The 21409-nt window shown below is 49.5% G+C and overlaps 1 protein-coding gene across 12 annotated transcripts in view; it reads left to right on the top strand.

Annotated features, from left to right (window-relative positions):
- Positions 1–21409, top strand: part of GRB10 (growth factor receptor bound protein 10) — a 190752-nt gene that overhangs the window by 84851 nt on the left and 84492 nt on the right. For 2 of the 12 annotated variants that reach the window (XM_047840125.1, XM_047840098.1), the window contains exon 4: positions 17078–17301. The exons of the other annotated variants lie outside the window; for them this stretch is intronic. The gene's annotated coding sequence lies outside the window, so the exon portion shown is untranslated. The remainder of the gene's footprint in view (positions 1–17077; positions 17302–21409) is intronic. 12 annotated transcript variants of the gene reach the window in all.

Genomic DNA, 21409 nt, shown 5'->3' with positions numbered 1-21409 from the left:
GGGAAAGCTGTCTTTCTGTTCAGTGGGCAAAACTTCACAGTCAGTTCTACGGAGATTTATCTAAGGATGCAACTTAAGGGCAACTTGATGTTACCTATCCAGGGCTCCTCCATGGTGAAATCTTGTGGATTTTGGCATTCTTTTTTTCATGTTTATTTGCTTTTCAGAGAGAGTGTGTGCTCAAGTGGGGGAGGGGCAGAGAGCAAGGGAGACACAGAATCTGAGCTGTTAGCCCAGAGCCCGGAGTGGGATTGCAACCCACGAGCCGCGAAATCATGACCTGAGCCGAAGTTGGAGGGCTTAACCGACTGAGCCACCCAGGCGCCCTGATTTTGGCATTTTCATATTTGCACTTAGGCTGGTTTGGTGGGTCTGTGCTCTTGGTAATTCTCCACCTTTCTGTGATTTCTTCTGTTCCCCTTGTGTTAATTTCTGATGGGATCATCGTGGAAAAGAACGGACAGGGGTTAAAAGCAACTTGGGTCTTAGGGATACATGCTTTGATATGGGGCGGGCAGCCCAAGAAGGGACCCAGTCTGGTTTGGGGGGAGGGACCAGGAAAAAGGCACATGACTCACGGTGTGGATTCCTACAGAAGTTAAGTCCAGTAAATTGTAGGGTTTAGAGCTGGGAGGAATTAGAATAATCAGGTTTTTTAAATTGCTTAAGCAGAAAGAGGATGGAATGTTGCAAAAATAAAAACTGGGAGCTTCATAGGAAGTCAAAGAGATGTTTCCTCAAGTGTTAGAAGATTCATAAAACAGTCAGGCTTTTCTGTGTCAGGCACACTTTCCTGGTCGTCTTTTAGAAAACTTGTAACGAGAAAGAGGAATATCGTTAATGTCGGCTTTGAAACTTTGGAAAATTTTGATTTATTACATTGCACTGCTTAGCAGTGGTCTCATTTAAGGTGAAATAATCTAAGTTTTGGTATTAATGTTCATACACAAGTCTATGTCCACGCTTTAGTCAAGAAAATTGACTCGATAGAAGGAAATTTACACAGAAGGAGCTTATTTATTTAGTTTTAAATTATTTATGTTGAGAGAGAGTGCATACGTGCGCAGAGGAGGGGCAGAGAGAGAGAGAATCCCAAGCAGGCTCCACACTGTTATTTGCAGAGCCAACACGGGACTCGGTCTCACAAACCGTGAGATCGTGACCTGGGCCAAAGTCAGATACTTAACTGACTGAGCCACCCAGGTGCCCCAGAACTTTTTTTTCCTTTTTAACGTTTCTCTGTTTATTTTGAGAGAGAGAGCAAGAGTGGGGGAGGGACAGAGAGAGAGGGAGACAGAGTCCCAAGGAGGCTCCGTGCTGTCGGCACTGAGCACGACGTGGGGCTCGATCCCACAAAAACGTGAGACCATGACCTGAGCCGAAGTCGAAACCGTGAGCGTCTGCTCAACCGACTAAGCCACCCAGGCGCCCCTTGAAAGAACTTTTTGAAGCTTAAAGCTTCTTTAAGGTTTGACGACATCCAAGGTATACTTTCAAGCATCCTGTAGATGTCACGCCTGCTCGGGTGGTGGCAGGGAGGGCTGCGCACCGAAGGCAGGGTGGGCTCCACGTGGAACAGAGCAGATCCCCTCTCCTGCTCCGGAGCTCCGCAGCCCATAGTTGAAGCTGAGGGTCTGATGCGTCCCCGCACCTGAAGCAGGGTCTCAGGGAATGAATGAACACGTCTCCACCTGTGACATTGAACACCTTTCCCTCCACTCCTCAGTAATTCTGCACACAGAGCTTGTAAAACAGGACAGTCAGAAGGACTCAGCCTGGCTGCACCGCAGGACGGGTGATTCTCCATCTCCTACTGAGAAGTGAGCCACCCGAGTCAGCAGGTCGCGTTTCCATAGGCAGCGAAGTCTATCAAAGGCTTCGAGGGAAGCGTGTGTGTCACACTCAGGGCGGTGAATGACAGAAGAGTGTCACGAAGGACCGGACACCGTGACGCGCACGATGGGAAGAAATGACAGAAACAGGTGGGCGTGAGGAGCCCACGTGTTGGAAGCGAGCTGTTATGCCAACAGTTATTGGCATTTTAGTATTTTACTGTTTACTTATTTTGGAGAGAGAGAGAGGGTGAGAGCTGGGGAGGGGCAGAAAGAGGGAGACACAGAATCCGAAGCAGGATCCAGGCCCCGAACTGACAACGCAGAGCCCGACAGGGGGCTCGAACTCACTAACCGTGAGATTGTGACCTGAGCTGAAGTGGGACGCTTAACCGACTGAGCCACCAGGCGCCCCAGATGGTGCTCAGAGAACTCAAAGGAAAGGGGAAGGTTATTCCACATCTAAAAGCATCTAGCAAGAATCTAGAAAACAGAGGACAAAGAGAAGATCTGCGGAGAAAATGCAGACTTCCCAGTGCGTGAACGATGGTTGGACTGACAACCAACCTGGGCACAGCCGGAAAATAACACAGGGTGTTTTCAGAGGGTCGAGGGAGAAATGGCTGTCTGCCTGAAAGTGGATAGCGACATCTACTGAGAGCAAAATAAAGCTTTTTCGGGCAAACATTGAGCACATTTGTGACTGGCAATCTTCCCTGAAAGATTTATTGAAAGCTGTACTTCAGTAAGAAAAGGCCGGGACTGTAGGGAACAGTAGTAAGGTTAAACTGAACGTTGGATGATAATTAGACCCTGGGAGCGCACATGCGCGTGCATGTGTGTGTGTGTGTGTCTGTCTTGTGAGGTTTGTTCCGTGAGTGATTCTGTCATCATAAGACCCCAGTTGGGGGAAGTAGAATGTAAAACGATTTGAGGCTACGTTAAGAAAAAGTATACTAAGTTACGTACGTATTTTAAAATCTTAGCTGCATCTAAAACACGGGTTGTAACTAATGAAAGAATATGAGTAAAATCTGTACTCCTAACCTAGCAGAAGAAGATATAAGGGAATCCATATTTAATAAAAACAACCGACATCACCAGGAAAGGAGGAAAAACAGGATGTGAAGAATAAAAAGGATGTCAGACAGAAAATACTAAATAAGATTGTAGGAGGGGGCGCCTGGGTGGCGCAGTTGGTTAAGCGTCCGACTTCAGCCAGGTCACGATCTCGCGGTCCGTGAGTTCGAGCCCCGCGTCAGGCTCTGGGCTGATGGCTCGGAGCCTGGAGCCTGTTTCTGATGCTGTGTCTCCCTCTCTCTCTCTGCCCCTCCCCCGTTCATTCTCTGTTTCTCTCTGTCCCAAAAATAAATTAAAAAAAAAAAAAAAAAAAAAAGATCGTAGGAGTAATTCCAAGGATATCTGTTAACAGTATTAACAAGCCCCGATTGGTAGAAATACATAGAACCCTGCATCCAACAGATAAACTCTTGATTCTTTTCTTTTTAAAACATTTTTTTTAATGTTTATTTATTTTTGAGAGAGAGCGCGTGAGCGGGAAGGGCTAGAAAGAGGGAGACAGAGGATCTGAAGCAGGCTTCACACAGTGAGTGCAGAGCCCGTTGCGGGGCTCGAATTCATGAACTGTGAGATCATGACCTGAGTCGAAATCAAGAGTCGGCAGGTTAGGGGCACCTGGGTGGCTCAGTTGGTTAAGCGTCTGACTTCAGCTCAGCTCATGACCTCATGGTTTGTGAATTCAAGCCCCACGTCAGGCTCTGTGCTATCAGTTCAGAGCCAGGAGCCTGTTTCGGATTCTGTGTCTCCCTCTCTCTCTCCCTTCCCCACTCATTCTTGGTCTCTCTCTGTCCTTAAAAAATGAATAAACATTGAAAGAAAAAAATTCTAAGAGTTGGCAGCTTAACCAACTGAGCCATCTGGGTGCCCCCTCTTGATTATCTTCTAAAATCTGTGTAACTTTTTAAAAAATTGACCACATAGGGGCACCTGGGTGGCTCATTCGGTTAAACATCCCACCTTATTCTCAGCTCAGGTCTTGACTTCAGGATTCTGAGTTCAAGCCCCATGCTGGGCTCCACACTGGGCATGAAGCCTACTTAAAAAAATTTTTTTCAGTTAACCACATATGGAAAACTGCACTAAAGTTTTTAAAGTTTTTAAAAAATATTTATTTTTGAGAGAGAGAGAGAGAGAGAGAGTGCCCATGAGAGGGAGGGGCAGAGAGAAAAGGAGACACAGAATCCAAAGCAGGCTCTAGGCTCTGATGAGCTGTGGGCACAGAGCCTAATATGGGGCTCGAACTCGCGAACCATGAGATTCGTGATGGTTGGATGCTTTTAGGCGCCCCTAAAACACTAAATTTTAAGCGATCCATGTCATGCAAGCCACGTTCTTTGACCCAGTGTGATTAAATCAGAAGTCAACAGAAAAAGTTCCAAACAAAATGGGTAACATGCATGGAAACTTTAAAACCCACTGTTACCCCACTCCTGGGTTACAGAGAAACTCACAATGAAAATACCGGTTAGTCGTTTAGAATTGAATGCAAAATGAGTGTACTTGCAGGTAGGAAGTTGTATGTTGCTGCTAAATTGTATTTGAGACTCCATTTCTAATCTTGGAAGAGAAACGGAAATTAAGAGCATCAGAGATGGACGGATAATGCTAAGGAATGTAGAGGGAGGAGTTACAAACATTAAGATCAGAAATTACGAGAATGGTGAAGAAAGTATCAACGGGTAGGGACCAAGCGAAATGTCAGCCTTTTGCAAAATCTGGCGAAACCGTGAACCTCTAGTAGAGTCCCTCAGGAGGGAGAAGGCACACAGGAAAACCACGCGAAGAGCGCGTCAGAGTTCAGACAAGAAAACCACGAACGACTTCATGCCTGTAAATGTGAAAATAGGGGCGAAATGGGTAAAGGGTCGCAGCAACAAAGGCAGAATTGCAACACCCAGTGCTGACACCGATGTAGGGCAACAGAAGCTCTCATTGCTGGTGGGAATGCAAAATGGCGCAGCCGCTTTGGAGGGCAGTCTGTCGGTTTCTTGCAAAACTCAGCTTGCTCTTGCCGTACGACACAGCAGTTGTGCACCTCGGTGTTTACCCAGAACAGCTGAAGATTCAGGTCCACGCAGAAGCCAACCCAGCGATGCATGTAGCTGCCTTATTCGTCATTGCCAAAGCTCGGAAGCAACCAAGACGTCCTCTGTTAGATGGATGAGTAAACTGGTGCATCCAGACAGTGGAATATTCCTCAGCACTAAGAAGAGGTGAACTAATAAGCCATGGGAAGACAGGGAGGAGGCTGGGCCGCACGGTACTGTGTAAAATGGAGCCCGCCTGAAAAGGCGACATGCTGATAGGATTCCAATTCCGCGATATTCTGGAAAAGGAAAAACTACGGAGGCGGTAAAAAGACCAGTGGTTGCCCGGGATGGTGACAGAAAAATCTTCTCTGGGTGGAGCAGAGAAGATTTAGGGCAGTGACAGTACTGACGTTATAAAGACACATGATGTTACCAGGATGGGTATGGCTGTGCAGGTCCCCATATGGCATGCACACTACCAGGAGCGAACCCTAGGTCAGCCATGGACTTCGGATGGTTATGGTGTATCAGCATAGGTTTATCCATGGTAAAAGTGTACCATTTCAGTGAGTGATACTGACCAGCGGGGAGGCTCTGCATGTGGGGGGGGTGGGCAGTAGGTTTATGGGAAATCTCCATACTCTCCTCTGAATTTTGTCGTAAACCTAAAACTGCTCTAAACAAATAAAGTCTTTAAAAAAAAAAAAATAACACCAAACTGACACCATTAGAAAAACTAACCTAGAGGTTACCTAAGAAAATCAAGAGTATTTCTCCTGCACCGCTTGCAGGGAATGTTCCGTGACGTGACCTAATGTATAGCTCTGTGAGTAGCATAGACAGCACTCAGAAGTTTTAGGTAGAGACGTTGGAAGAAGTAAGAAAGAATAGTTGAAAGAGGAAAACAAAATGAAACAGTTTGACTCTTGGCAGAACACAAAATCTTAACAAAGAAATAACTCAGAAGAATGGAGTCAGTAATCAATGCCTCCCCCTCGAAAGGGCTCAGGGGTTTTGCAGATGAGTGTCACAAAACCTTCAAGGAGCAAATAATTGCCCTCTTTGTATGAGCTGTTGGAGAGGTAGTGCCCAGAGCCTCTCCCACTCATCTTACAGTGTTTTGTAGCTTTGCAGGAGACGGTCCAAGAAATCCAGATACAGGCATATTTCACGTTACCGTACAACCACAAGGTCCACGTAAAACATTAGTCAAATTCAGCATTCGGTCGGAAACATCGAACAAACGTTAGGACCAAGTTGGGTTTATTATGATTGTGCAAGGGTGCTTTACCATCGTTACATGATGAAGACTTTATAACACTTTCAGAGATTTAAGGGGAGAAGATGGGCATCTCACCAGTGACCACAAGAACATATACAATTCTCCACTCGTGCGATGCAAAAGAAACGATAAGAGAACAAAACTCTTACTGAACCAGTACTTTCAGAAACCTCCATAACTAGTTTCTAATAATATATTTGTCAAAAATGTACAGCATCCGTCATACATGCAGGAATAATATCAGAGTTGTGTCCATGAAAACCTGGAATCACACCCGAGTGCCTGTTGTCAGTGGGGTCTTAGCTAGTGCAACAGAATACTAAACAAACAGAAATGACACTGAAACGGAGCAATGAAATCCGTGCCTATTTGTAGATTACCCAGACAGAGAATCCGCACAGACTTACAAAGTTTTAAAATGCATGAGTTCTGGGGCGCCTGGGTGGCGCAGTCGGTTAAGCGTCTGACTTTGGCTCAGGTCATGATCTCACGGTTCTTGAATTCGAGCCCCATGTCAGGCTCTGTGCTGACAGCTCGGAGCCTGGATCCTGCTTTGGATTCTGTCTCTCTCTCTCATAAATAAATAAAACATAAAAAAAAAAATGAATGAGTTCTTCAAGCGGGGAGATACAACGTGAGATCAACAGATAAAATGGCACAGTATCTTGTGCAACTATAGAAAACAATCAGGAGGCGTAATATAAAAAGAAATCCCACGGACAATAATAGCTAAAATCAGAAGGTATCTAGGAATTAGTTAATTCCTAGATTAATTCCTAGTTAATTCCTCGATTCCTTGACATTGTATGATGTTGCTGAAGCACATAAAAAAGACGTAAATAACTGGAGCCCTATCCCACACGATCACAAATCAGAAGACTTACCTCGCAGAGGTGTCACGTTATCAAATTTACCTTTAAATTTAATGCAGATGTCACCAAGTTTTGCAGAGTTTTGGTATGACTTGACAGATAGCTTCTAAATTTCTTTTTATTTTGAAGATTTTTTTAATTTTTAAGTGACCTCTATGCCCAACATGGGGCTTGAACCTACCGCCCTGAGATTATCAGTCACACGCTCCCCCGACTGAGCCAGCCGGTCTCCCTAGAGGGCTTCTAACTTTAATGTGGGCGGGTGGTAACAAGGCTTCATTAAGAGTCCTCACAATTAAGAAAGTGTGTGAATGATTCGTAGACGTAGAGACCCAACGACCAGAACAGACAATCCCGTAAAGAGACCTACCCATTTACGGAGATTCAGTGTAGCACAGAGAAGTCACAGCCGATCAGGAGGACCCGTGGGCTGGGCGAGGGTGACTGGAGGATCCCTACCCCCATACTATCCTCAGTCATCAATTGCACGTCAATTAAACCACGGAAGGTGGAAAACAGCGGTTTTAAAAAACTTAAGAGTAGGGAGAATCTTCATGCCCTCAGGCTGAGAAAGAATTTCCTCTGTCCAGCTTAGCGCAACCGTAAAGGAAAACTGATGTTTGAGGGCATTGCAAACACGCATCTGTGTAGGGACAAAGCGGCATTTAAAACCCTCACCGACGTCAGCCTGGGGGGGAGAAAAATCATTGCGGTGCATTTAACGCGCAGAGTGTTAGTATCCTCAGCTTATTGCGAAAGCCCTGTAAATAGGAGAAACGGTCAACTGGGAAAACTGGCCAAAAAAGCGTGCGCAGGAGGGCACGCTGTGTCTGTGTCTGACTGCGGACACTCACATCACACGGAACGTGGCAGTGACGGGCCTGGAGAGGGAGGGGGCCGAGGCTCGGGGTCTGTGATGGGAATGGAAGGGCACGCGCTTCTCGGTCAGGCATGTCAGGAGGGAGCCGTCCAGCGCCCTCTGTAGGGAGCGGGCTCGGGGTCACAAGATGCAGGCCTATGGGAACCTGCCGCCAACCCTGCGGGGCATCTCCGAGCCTCCCCGGCCCCCCTCTGCGGTGGACGCCAGGGTCAGTGCTCAGTTCCCCGTAGCAAGATGCCCTGAGGCCACATGACAGAAATTGACAGCCATCTGGTGCCTCCTTACTGTGCAGGGCGCCCTCGGATGCTCCGATTATGGGCCTTAGGTTTGTGCCATGTGTTGGATGTCGATTCGGCGGGTCGTTCGCAAGGGACCTGCTGTGCCAGACAAAAGATTCTCTGACTTTCCTTGACCGGCCCTTTCTCTGGCAGAAAGATTTAATGCTCTTGTTTGTGTTCGCTTGCTCCTCATGTAAGCAGCTCAGTTTGGGGTGACAGTTGCTACAAACCCCTCACACTCCGGGAAGGGAGGCATTTTCCTTTAAAAAGTTGGTGGCTTGGGGCGCCTGGGTGGCTCAGTCGGTTGAGCGTCCGTCCGACTTCGGCTCAGGTCATGATCTCACGGTTCGTGAGTTCGAACGCCGCGTCGGGCTCTGTGCCGACAGCTCGGAGCCTGGAGCCTGCTTCGGATGCTGTGTCTCCCTCTCTCTCTGCCCCTCCCCCGCTCATCTTCTGTCTCTCTGTCTCTCAAAAATGAATAAACGTTAAAAAAATAAATAAATAAAAAGTTGGTGGTTTGGTAACAGCTAGAATTGTGCTTGGCTGGTTTTTTAAAGATAACGCTTTTATGGCGGTCAAATACATAGGACAGAAAAACTGTTCCTTTTAACTTTTTAAGTGCACAGGTCTGGCATTCATTATTTTCACACTGTTGTGCCGTTATTAGCACTGTCCGTCTCAAAAACTTTATCACCCCACACGGAAACTCTGCATGCCTCAAGGCAGTAATTCTCCCCAGTTCTTGGTAACCTCTGTTCCGCTCTGTGTGTCTACGGTTTCTGGTTACCTCACGTAAGTGGAATCACAGGATATTTGTTCTTTGTGCCTGGCTTATTTCGTGTAGCACGGTCTTTGGTGTTCATCCTGGCGCATCAGTTTCATTCCTTTTATGGCTGAAGGCTGTTCCACAGAGCACACGCTTTATGTTGTTGGCCTGATCGTGAACGTGTGCTGGGTTACGTACACCTGTAGCTGCAGCAAATAATACCTGCTGGGGTCCTGCTGTCCCTTCCTTTGGGTACAATTAATAATGTGGTCAGGCTTTTTCATTCTTTTTTTCTTTTTTTTTTTATTTTGAGAGAGACTGAGACAGCGCAAGTGAGGGAGGAGCAGAGAGAAAGAGAGAGACTATTCCAAGCAGGCTCCGTGCTGTCAGCGCAGGGCCCGGGGTGGGGCTCGATCCCACAAACCGTGAGATCGTGAGCTGAGCCAAAATGAAGGGTCAGACGCTTAACTGACTGACCACCCAGGCACCCCTGGGTCAAGTATTTTCTTGACAATATTTTTGATAACGTGAGGGGTCCGAGGATTTTAGAAGTTTGGCTTTTTCTCATTTTATTTTATTTTTAATTTTTTTAAATGTTTATTGTTATACTTGAGAGAGAGAGAAACAGAGCACCAGCAGGGGAGGGGCAGAGAGAGAGGGAGACACAGAATCCGAAGCAGGCTCCAGGCTCTGAGCTGTCAGCAGAGCCCGATGCGGGGCTTGAACCCACGGACTGTGAGATCATGGCCTGAGCTGAAGTCGGATGCTTAACTGACTGAGCCACCCAGGCGCCCTGGCTTTTTCTCATTTTAAACAAGTTGTTTCTGACGGCTGTCGCTGCTCCCTGCAGACGCTGAACTGAGCGACCACTCTCACCAGAGCACAGCTGAGCAAAGGTGGCCCAAAGAGCTGGGAGATGTTTTGGGTCCGCTTGTGGAGGGCGCTACAGTTGCCTGTGTGTTCGTTTTCAGACCGCGGTCCATTTGGAGACGGGGATATGTGTGCATCATGGTGAAGCCTCTGAAGATGTATTTAAACCATTGCCCATGGCCCCTGGAGTCCTACATCAAGGGACCCAGCGGCTCCTGTGGAGACCCCAGACCCCAGCCCTCGGCTCCTGAAACGGAGCAGTGCCTTTCCGCCCCGGCCTTTCGCACTCCTGTCCAACCTGTCACGGCTTCTGGCTGTAGCTTCTCTTGGTTGTCCGTAAGCCAGAAGGATGGTTGTTAGCACGCAGTTTCAACGTGCAGAGCTCTGTGGGGGGGCCTGGCTTCCTTTCCCGTAACCGTGTATGTACGGAGAGCAGATGTGTCGTGGGCGTATTTCAGGACCTTCCGTATCTCGTTGGATAATCGGTTTGCCGAGTGGAAGAGACCAGAATTAGAGAAGATTGTCAGTAGAGAAGGTGAAGTAGGTCGAGAAAGATTGTTGTGTTTTGTTTCCTCCCCTGCGGGGAGCCACGGCAAATGTCACAGATGTTGGGGGCGGCCAGGCTTTGGACCAGTTATTCCCTGTGTCTGGTTTCTTCCAGGGGATCAGGGGAGGGCCCTGAGACCGTGGGCGAGTTAGTAACCACTTTGCGGTTGAGATTCTTCAATAGCAAATACCCATCTCACATCATTACTGTGAAATACGTTTGATAGGACAGTGATAACTTGGAGTCTCACGCTTGTCCCCATGTGTCTTTGGAGTTTTCACTGTCATCGGAGCCACATAGGGGAAACTGAGCCGGAGATGTTTGGTAACTTGCCCAGAAGTGACAGAGAAGTCACACACTGGTAAAATCGGAATCAAAGCCAAGTCCGTGCAGCTTTATGCTTGGAGGTAAGTTAGGGGAAACATGGAGCATGTGCCTGTACATATAAGCTGTCCTGCAAGCATTACTTTATGTACCATATTTACCCCTTTCTCCCGAGATCGTGTGTTTCTTGCCGGTAGGAACCATGTCTGACTGATCCTGAAGGTTCTGCGATAGTGCCTTGTATTGAATAGTTAATGTTTAAAGAATGCCTGAACTCACATGCCATAGATGCATGTGGCTTCCAGAAAGGTCCTGCGTTCCTGCCCCTTCCCGCCACGTGGGAAGTCCTGGTAATTCCAGGCACCTGAGATGAGAAGAAGTTAACGAAGACCTTCCCTTCGTGTGGTGCCATTTAGGAGGTGACAGGAGAGCTTGGGTTGGGATGACAAAGGACGAAATCAGAAAGTCAGCTGAGAAGACCGTGTGGCTCCTGCTGGCCGTAGCTTTTGGACCAAGCTCGAGTTGTGGTTCATTGGATGCCCTCTTACCTACTTCACCTTTTATTAGGGCTGAGATGCCAAAAGGCGAGGAGGAAAATCCTCCCTAATCCTTCCCCCACAAAATGACATCTTTCCGCCTTTTGGAATACATTCGGGCCACGTCTAATAATTGCGTTTGCCCACGTGATTAATGCTGCTTCTGCAGGGGATCCGTCTAAATAAATGACTGTAGTGCTTACGGTCCTTCAGACAGGTCATGATTTCTTGCCTCTACCCTCTGTGTCTTAACATGTTTAGGTGACCTTTCTGTTGTAAAAACAGGTTCTTAATCTGTTAACCAGTGAATCGACCTAACTGTGCTATGCGGTGGGCACTGTTGTTAACCCATATTTACAGGGGAGGAAACCGAGGCTCAGAGGCCAGAAAAGCCACCCAGATCACCCCCAAATGGCTGGCGGAGCCCGTGTGTCCCCGCATGTGGGCTGCAGCATTGGTGTCTCCCACCCCCGGGGCCGCCCTCCGTCCTTCACAGTCCGCTCATGCCTTCCTGACCTTCTGACCCCCTTAGATTTTTCAGTGGGTCAACCTGAGATGATAGCGGTGGGGACCGAATCCCCCTGGTCTCGGAAGCAGCCAAATCGGTTGGACCCCTGCCGCCGCCTCCCCTGTCCTGAACCTGTGCTCACTTCATCCTTTGCGCTTGGAACAGTCCAGGTGTTCACGAGGAGCACAGAACAAAGAGGCACCGAGGTGCCCGCTGGCCCCGCCTTTCCCAGCGGCAGGCGAGCCCAGACTCGACCTCCCCTTCCCGGTTCCCGTGTGGAACCGACACGCTCACGTTTCACGTTGCCTTAGCTGTCAGGATGCTCGCCGCTCGAGAGCGGGCTTCATCCCTGAAGTCCTTGTGTTCTCCTCGCCTTCGCTTTTCTTCCTCGAGCTCCTTACCTTTCCTGTTTCTCATGTTCATTCAACAAAAATCTGTTACCTGTCCAGGCCACGTCAGGAGCAGGGGACGCAGCGGTGAGCAGTGAGTTTTTAATTTATCGCTCATAGAACACATGGATCTTTTTGTCCAAGGAAGCGTAAATCCCATTTTTGGAAGCGGTGGGTCCAACTTAGATAATAGTTCATTATTAAGATCAGTGATGAAAGAGTATCTTTAGATCTCCCTTAGGTAGAGAACTAGAATACGCTCTCTCCTAACGCCTTTTCCGCTATATTACGCTTTACTTAAATTAACTTATTTAAAAAAAAAAAATTAAAGGGAGAGGGGCAGCGGGAGAGGGGGAATGACTCTATTTTTATCTCCCTTAGGTAGAGAACTAGAATACGCTCTCTCCTAAAGTCTGACATACCCTTTTCCACTATATTACACTTTACTTAAATTAACTTATTTAAAAAAAAAAAATTTAAAGGGAGAGGGGCAGCGGGAGAGGGGGAGAGAATCTATTTTTTTTTTAATGTCTAAAAAATTTTTTTTTAAATGTTTATTTATTTTTGAGAGAGAGAAACAGAGTGTGAGCGGGGAGGGGCAGAGAGAGAGGGAGACACAGAATCCGAAGCAGGTTCCAGGCTTTGAGCTGTCAGCACAGAGCCTGATGTGGGGCTCAAACTCCCAAACCGTGAGCTCAGGACCTGAGCTGTAGCTGGATGCTTAAGTGACTGAGCCACCCAGGCGCCCCTTTAATGTTTGTTTTTGAGAGAGAGAGAGAGAGAGAGAGAGAGCACACATGGGGTAAGGGCAGGGACAGAGGGCAACAGAGGATCCCAGGCTGGCTCTGCACTGACAGCAGTGAGCCCGATGAGGGGCTCAAACTCATGAACTGTGAGATCATGACCTGAGCCAAAGTCGCACGCTTAACTGACTGAGCCACACCCAGGAGCCCCTTGGAAGAGAGAGAGAATTCCAAGTAGGTGCCACACTCCTCGAGGAGCCCAGTGCGGGGCTCGATCCCGTGACCCTGGGATCACGACCTGAGCTGAAATCCAGAGCCACATGCTCAACCAACTGAGCCACCCAGGGGCCCCTAAATTAAGTTTTTAGTTTTTAAAACCTCAGTTAGCCAGCCCTTCCAAGTGAACATTTTTTGGAATGAGTTATTTTTCTTAGAGAATTTTAAACGCTATCCCCAAAGGAAGCTCTCAGGCTGGAGATTTCCAGCAAGGAAAAGTGAGCCCATCCTGTCCCTCGGGACAGAACGTACTGCTGCCTTCAGAAGTCATTGAACAAGGTTGCCGGTTTCACTTTCGTTGACACGGCTAATATTATATGCTCTCCTGCCAGGTGCCCCCGTCTCTGGGTCGGCTTTCCAGACTCCCAGTTCTCCCCTGCAGGCGGGCACTGTCCACACAACGTCCGGTTAATCCTCTCTGGGGTCCTGCCACGCGCTGACGGACGCCTGAGTGGGTTAAATAGTTGAGCGCTGGCGGTGTAGCCGGGAGCCCGCCCAGTGGCCCCCACAGAACGTGCCAGGGAGCGGTAACTGACACCCGCCAGGCCTGCATTTAGTTCTGGACCAAGAGAGACTTTAATAATAGTCCTGACCTTTCCTGGGGGTGGGGGCAGGGACTGGAGGAGGTGGGGGGCACGGGCCGTTGCTCCTTCCATCCTGTGGCTGTATTTCGAATGCATGAAGAACAGTCCCAACCGGCCTGCGGCCTCCTTGGGTGTCAGATGGCTAAAGGCACCATTGCCCGGGGGGTGCTTCCCACGCAGGGGCTCCGTGTCTCGAGCCCCAGCTGCTGACGCCGAGCCAGCCAGCCAGAGTCTGCATCGGGCAGAATGGTTTTTACCCACCTCGGAGCGCATGGGGAACGCTGGGTGACACTGGCTCCCTTACACGTCCCACTGATTGTGCCCCTGCCCACTCTCTGTGTGGCTGCCACTGGTTCTTTGGTTTGGTTTTGGTTTTGTTTTTGTTCTTGTTTTATCTTAAAACAGTCTGGGAAGATGATTCTGTGCCTCGGACACTTGGGTCTTTCGGTTGCTACGGGCAATTAGATCAGTTGTTGCCCTCAGATCTTCTCGTGTGTGTGTGTGTGTTTGTGTGTGTGTGTGTGTGTGTGTGTGTATGTTTTCCTCCTGAAAACTGATCGTACCTGGTTTCGTTTCATACTTGGTCAAGTAGGTGTCTGTCTTTCCAATTTATTTCTAGGCTCCTTGAGACCAAGGGTCATGTTTTCGTTTTTTAATCTTTGGTGGGGGGCGGGGGAAGAGAAAAAAACCCAAAGAGGATGTTGGATTTTTTAGCCTCACCGGGGTAGGAACTGAGGCTCCACGAATAGCTGTGTGACTTTGTGGTGGGTATTGTAACCCAGCTGAGCCTTGGTTTTCTCATCTGTGAAATGGGCTTGATAGTCTGCGGCTCGTGGGTATGGTACAGGGTTTATGAATAATCCCAGTGAATGTTCGCGTTCTGGCCCCCCGCTGCCTGCACACTCTCTCTCTCTCCGAATTACTCTTTAACCAGCACGCAGGGCATTGGACACAGCAGACAAGGAGTGTTTGTTCAAGGGAATACTGCATCCCGCCTTGTCCGGGGCCCGGTGCCTGCTCCTTGGAGATGTGAGCAGGGAGCCCCTGACTTGAGAAATGTACCCTTCTTGTTCCATCTGGAAATGGAGCCCCTTCCTAGTGCAGAGCCCGCTTCCCACCAAGCCTCGCTCCTCATGTTCCAGTGTCTCCGTGGGCCACACTGCGGGGGAACGGGGGTGGAGGGGGGGAGCAAGGTGTGATGTACGGAGCAGCATCTTCTCCTGAGAGGTTCAGCGGCACCCACAGTCGAGCGGGGAAGCCTGAGGCTCTGGGGTGAAGGAAGAGTGTGCTTTCAAAGGGAGAGACATTGTTCAGAGCGGGATGCCCCAGGCACTTCCTGGATGGGGGCAGAATTTGCATCTTTCCCTTGGCCCTGTGATCTCAGGGATGAGTCCTTAGGCCCCACGCCCTCAGGGAGGCCCACAGGGGTCCGGGTCTGGCCTGCTGGGTAAGCTTCCTGCAGAGTCCCCATTCCGGATACGCCTCGGTCCTCCTTGGAAGCAGCCCATCTGGCCTGTATCCACCTGGCAGCTTGTGTGTAACCTGCCTGGTGGGCCTTTTTCCAAGGAGGGGAAGGGTTGGAGGCTCAGTAGCCCCCAGGGAGTTTGGGAACGCTGCCTGGCTGACTTTCTAGAAAATTCTACAGCTTGATTTATGGAGGCTGGGGACTCCAGTGTTTTAGGTATTTAACTAAAATTTACTGAGCACCTATTGTGTGCCAGGTAAGAAATTAGATGAATGAATACATAAATACGTATGGAGAGCGTAAAAACCAAGCCCACAGCCTCCCACTATGCTCCCTCCTCCACTGTTCTTGGCCCTGAAACCTGGGTCCAGAGGGACCTTGTCCGGGGCCATTAATCAGAAGGCACCGCTTAATTTCCCTTAATGGAGAAATCATTATCATAAGAATAGTAAGTCCTCAGGACCTCCATGCATTCCCTGCCGAGACTCCAAAGAATTGGATTCAGATGCCTCCAGGTGAGCCCCAGGGAGCTGTTAGCTGGAACAGAAACCACCCAGGTGCTCCTGGGAGGACACATCTGGATAATGAGACCCTGCCTGCCACCTCTGGAATGGCCCTCTTTCTGGTTAAACCCTGTTTCCTTCCACATCCTGGAAAGCCAGCTCCTGTCTCCTGGGCGTTGCAGTTCTGGGAGTTGTGCCATTTCTTGGAATCGCCTGGTACGTTCTCCTGGAATGACTTTCCCCATCCTGACGCCTTGGAAGTCAGGCTCTTCTTAGAGCCGAATGCCCTCTAGTTGACTGTCTTGCCTGTACACAGAGATCTGGTTTTAAAACCCTTCTCTTCCGCCAAGAGTGGGCATAAAGGTCGTAGGAGAGTGGCCTCTGGGACACTTTCCTCGTTTGGCCACTGAGGCAAGGTCGTCTGTCTGGGGACACACACCGCACCTTGTACTGCTGTTACCACCCCCTGCCTGTCGCTACGCTCTCTCGCAAGATGCTGAGGGGTTCCTTCCCTCCCCTCGGTTGATGGGAGCCCCTTTCTGCCAGGATCTCGGCTTGCTTCCTTCGCGATGTCTCCGCCCTCGAGCCGGTGGATGCAATTATTTTTCCAGAGGCAGGAAAAAGTTTCATCTCCGTCCTCGCGACTTTAGGGTTCTCGCGGTCACCCTTTGCCGAAGCCGGCGGAAGGGACTTGATCCTCAGGTGGCCGGGACTCGTGTCTGTTTCGCCGACATCTGTATTCCCAGGGCCTGGAACGATGTCACTTGTGTATCAGGTATTCAGTCAGTACTTGACGGAGGAAGGAAGATATTGGCCACACGAATGGATTTTACGCTTATGGAGTTAGATTCACACAAACAGAGTGTTAGTGGTGAATGAGATAATAAAGACTCCCCACTGTCTGATTGGCCTTTAACACTTTGCCTTGCCAAGAGGACAGTGCTCTCGGCGAGTGATGGACTTTGGACTGGATTTTCCCTCTTCAGCTCCAGTGTGCTCGCACTCATATTTTTAGGATTGATGGAAAGTGAGAACCTTCCAGAGTGACCAGCTGTTTGCACAGGTCTTGCGCTCGGCTTGTGGCTGCTTTATGATGTCACAGAAGAAGTAAGGGTCCGTGCCAGAGTCTGGAGAAGAAACACAGTAAATCACTAAGGAGAAAGACGCAGTTAATTTTTGCTTTTTTTTTTTTTTGAGTGATGTTTTGTGGGCATGTTTCTGCCCTTCTCTCCCAACTAATTGTCTTCTATTAAGTACAAATAGAGACGGTACCCCTGAGTCTGTACTTCTTTTTTTTCCCTCTAATGTGTAGCTGAGGTCCTTCCCGGAGAGGAAAATTCTTTTCCCGTGTCGTATTTGCTTCACGGTGCTGAACACAACCGCCTTCGCAGACCCGAGAGAAGCTTCGGTGCCATCTAGATGCTCCCTTGCAACAACACGCGACAACACGGCAGGACACAGTCCAAGAAAGAAGGAAAATTTCCACTCTCGCTGGGTCGTGTTCACCCAGCATCAGATTCCAGCTCTTGAATTTCAGTGAGCGGAATCCCTGAGGGAAGTGAGGGGCTTTCCTTTTTAGGGGAGGCGGGGTGGGGGGATAGAATTATTTGACCGTTCTCTAAAACACACAGATTAAACAAATGAATCTCACTGGAATCAAAGTCCAGTGATAGCGGTTAATCATTATCTTCACTTTTTTTTTTTTTTTGCTCGTTTTGCTTTGGTCGTAGTGCTGTCTGGCCACCGGAATATCTGCATTTCATTCTAGGATCTGCCCTGGACTTTGTGACGTACCCTTCCCTCTGAGTATTGCAGTGCTCTGGGCTGTCACATGGCCCCAGAGGGAAGAAGGAGGAATTTGTTGGGACGCCTGGGTGGCGCAGTCGGTTAAGCGTCCCACTCTTGTTCAGGTCGTGATCGCACAGTTCATGGGTTCGAGCTCTGCATCAGGCTCTGTGCTGACAGTGCAGAGCCTGCTTGGGATTTTCTCCCTGCCCCTCCCCTGCTTGTGTGCTGTCTCTGTCTCTTGTCTCTCTCTCTCTCAAAATAAAAAAACTTAAAACTAAAAAAAAAAAAAAAAAAGGAGGAGGAATTTGTCAGGATGGGGAGACAGAGCCCAGCCTCCCTCCCTGAAAGTCACTGCTGGCACCATTCTGGGCCACTTGTAGGCCTGGCCACACTCCGGGGACACATGGGAAGTGGGCACAGCTGTGAGTGATCATGGGCTTACCCTGTTTCTTACAGGTTCTGTCCATTCAGCCGCCACTTAGGGTTGGGCATCGCCCAGGCCATCATACGATGGACACCTTACCATAAGATGAATATTGGCGGGTCGGGACAGCTACCTGCCGCGTGGTCCCCAGGACTGGAGTGGGCGAAGCATATGTATCTGTACCAAAAGCCAATGTTTGTTAGGAAGTGGGATCCGTATTCAAGAGCAACTTCTGAAATGAGCAGCCTGGTCCTGGACCTTCCCAAACCAGTCTTCCTGGGGCTGCCTGATGAGTCACCCGAGAAGCCAGCCCCAGGGTCCCCGCGTGTCCCCCCCCCCCCCCCCCCCCCCCCCCCCCGCCTCTGGGGCCTGGGGATTTCCCGAATCTTGTTTTGCCTCGTGGCTAGGTCCTGACACCCATCTCTTAGATGGAATAGCTCTCTTCCGGACGTGACGCTTGACTTCTCTGCCTGGCTAAACCCCTGTCCCCGCTGGTCACCGTGGGCCACATTCCGCATTGGCCCCCAGGAGCCTGCCCCTGTGCTGGCCAGCAGGGGTGACGTGTGCATCATTTCTTCGGCCCTGGTAGTGGAGGAAGCTGCCTGTGAGTGGGGATGGCGGCGCGGGGGGGAGGGTGGCTTTGGCCCGAGCACCTCCGGGAGCGTGACCATCAGGGAAGGCTGGCCTGGCCGAAGGCACCATTGTCCGAACAAGCACCCTGACCTTTCTGAAAGAAAACAGATTGGACTTCTCATGCGGGCTTTTTCGCCAGCAGCCGTGGGACCTTGACCTCACTGAGCATGAGGGTATTTGTCTCACTCTGAAATCGGCATTATTGTCCCTGTTATTTTGAGGATTAGTCATCAGCGATGTGAAGTGTAGGGGCACATGATACGTACTTGGTAACTGCAGTCACAGGTGGTTATCACCACTGCGTGTGGACACCCAGGTCAGAGGTCAGGCTCCTGGTGAGGCCACCAGGTCACCGTGTGGCACATTGGATTTCCACTCCTTTGGGTCTCACTTTGCTGAACCATGCAGGATGATTCACCGGGAAGCCACACCTCGAATACTAGGAAGGAAAGGGAACCGAGTCTGCACTGAGACAGGCTGAACGTGCAAATAGCAAATACCAACCTGCATCGTGTATTTCCAGTGTTTTCCTTCGAGCTTTTTTTTAAGTTTGTTTATTTTGTTAAAAAAATTTTTTTTTAATGTTGGCTTATTTTTGACAGAGCATGAGCGGGGGAGGGGCAGAGAGAGAGGGAGGGAGACACAGAATCCGAAGCAGGCTCCAGGCTCCGAGCTGTCAGCACAGAGCCCGACATAGGACTTGAACCCACGGACTGTGAGATCATGACCTGAGCCAAAGTCGGTCACTCAACTGATTGAGCCACCCAGGCGCCCCTATTTATTTATTTTGAAAGAGAGCATAAGAAGGGGAGGGGCAGGGGCGCCTGGGTGGCACAGTCGGTTAAGCGTCCGACTTCAGCCAGGTCACGATCTCGCAGTCCGGGAGTTCGAGCCCCACGTCGGGCTCTGGGCTGATGGCTCAGAGCCTGGAGCCTGTTTCCGATTCTGTGTCTCCCTCTCTCTCTGCCCCTCCCCCGTTCATGCTCTGTCTCTCTCTGTCCCAAAAATAAATAAACGTTGAAAAAAAAATTAAAAAAAAAAAAAAAAAGAAGGGGAGGGGCAGAGAGAGAATCCCAAGAATGTTCCGTGCTGTCAGTGCAGAGCCCAACATGGGGCTCGAACTCATGAACTGTGAGATCACGACCTGAGCTGAAATCAAGAGTCTGGACACTCAACCAACTGAGCCACCCAGGCGCCCCTGCCTTCCAAGTTTTGAAAGAGCCCACGAACTTGAACACGTTTGCCTCCTAGACTGTCTTTTGAGTACTTCCTCGCTGGCTGTGTGTGCAGGCAGGACAGGGGCTGATAAATCTGGGAGTCACTCAGTCGCTGACTGGTTGTCAAGGCGGTTTCTGGTGTCAGGGTTTTGGAATTGTGGGAATCCTCCCTCTTTCCTTCCGGGACATAGGATTTCACCAGCTCCTTCCTGAAATACTGATTTTCCTCCATCCATTGTTAACCTGGCTACATGCAGGGAAGGGGAGGGTGAGGGCATCTGGGCAGCCCTGGGCGGGTCAGCATCCTGGGAACCTTGGACGGTGTCTCCCCTTGAGTTGGGACCAAAAGGAACCTGAATGCGTCAGACCAGGGTGGAGATGGGACCGGGGCTCCCTGCCAGTCAGGCAGCACAGGTAAAGCACTTCTCTAGACAGAATGTGTGTATCTACACACAGCTTTAAGGAAAACAGGTTACATTTTCATGAAAGCAGGGAATCGGTGATCTACGTGGGTTTTCTTGTCTGTGGAGCTATCTGCTGGGGCCCTGCATCTGTGACTTGCTCTGGGAAGCTCTGGGAGGGCTCAGGATGCAGTTCTAAATTAGCAGAAGAGAGCGCCAGAGCTTCTCACGGAAGGAGAGAGGTGACCAAATAGCCAGCAGCCGCCCTGAGGGAACAGTCCTGCATTTGGAGTAGGGGAAAGAAAGGCACCCCAAGACAAGTAGAGAAGGTGTCACCTGTAAATGAAAAGAACACGTTGGTTCAGCCTCAGCACATGGAGAGGACTGTTTTCAATTTCAACCTTGTCCGAGCAGATCGGACCCAGCCTCGTGTCACTGGATGCCCCTGAACGTGCTCTGGGGCTGGCAGTGGCATTGTGGGCTTGGGAGGCCACGCATATCCGCTGAGTGCTGCCCAGAACCCAGCAGCAGGAAGTGTAGGAGGTGCACATGCGGAGTTGAAGTGAAACACACCCACACACATTTTTCCTGCTGGTGAATTAATCAGCTTGTTGATAGGTGTTTTTTCAGTTTATTGGCACTGACATTGGCGGTTGTCGTCGTCTATGGGAGGTGGGTGGAGAGGAGAGTACCATTTCCCACAAAGGCTGGAAAGCGAAGTTTCTCTTGTACGCGCTGAAAGGTCAGGAGACGTGAGTGTGTGGCTGAAGCTATATATATGTAGTTCTGTGTATATGCTGGACGTAATTCTAGGGTTTTTATTTCCTGCTTCAAATCCCGCCTGCCTGTAGTAACCACCGAAATAAAGCATTGATTCAATTTTTTTTAAACGACACGATTTAGAAATGGCCTTTATATTTGTATTTGGAGATATTTTTAGGTGACCTGCTTTTAGGGTTTCTGAATACCTGTAACTATCACGAATATGAACAGAGGTATACTCTAACAGTGTAATACCTGATTTTCTTATTCTTACTTATGTCCAACTGTACCTATTAAAAATTAAGCACTTGTGGGGCATTTGGGAGGCTCAGTCAGTTAAGCATCTGACTCTTGATTTCGGCTCAGGTCCTGATCTCACGGTTTGTGGGATCGAGCCCTGCATCCGGCTCTGCGCTGAC

This window comes from Prionailurus viverrinus, chromosome A2 (assembly GCF_022837055.1).
Source record: "Prionailurus viverrinus isolate Anna chromosome A2, UM_Priviv_1.0, whole genome shotgun sequence".
Taxonomy (NCBI): Eukaryota; Metazoa; Chordata; class Mammalia; order Carnivora; family Felidae; genus Prionailurus; species Prionailurus viverrinus.
This window is presented reverse-complemented; position numbering and strand designations above follow the sequence as displayed.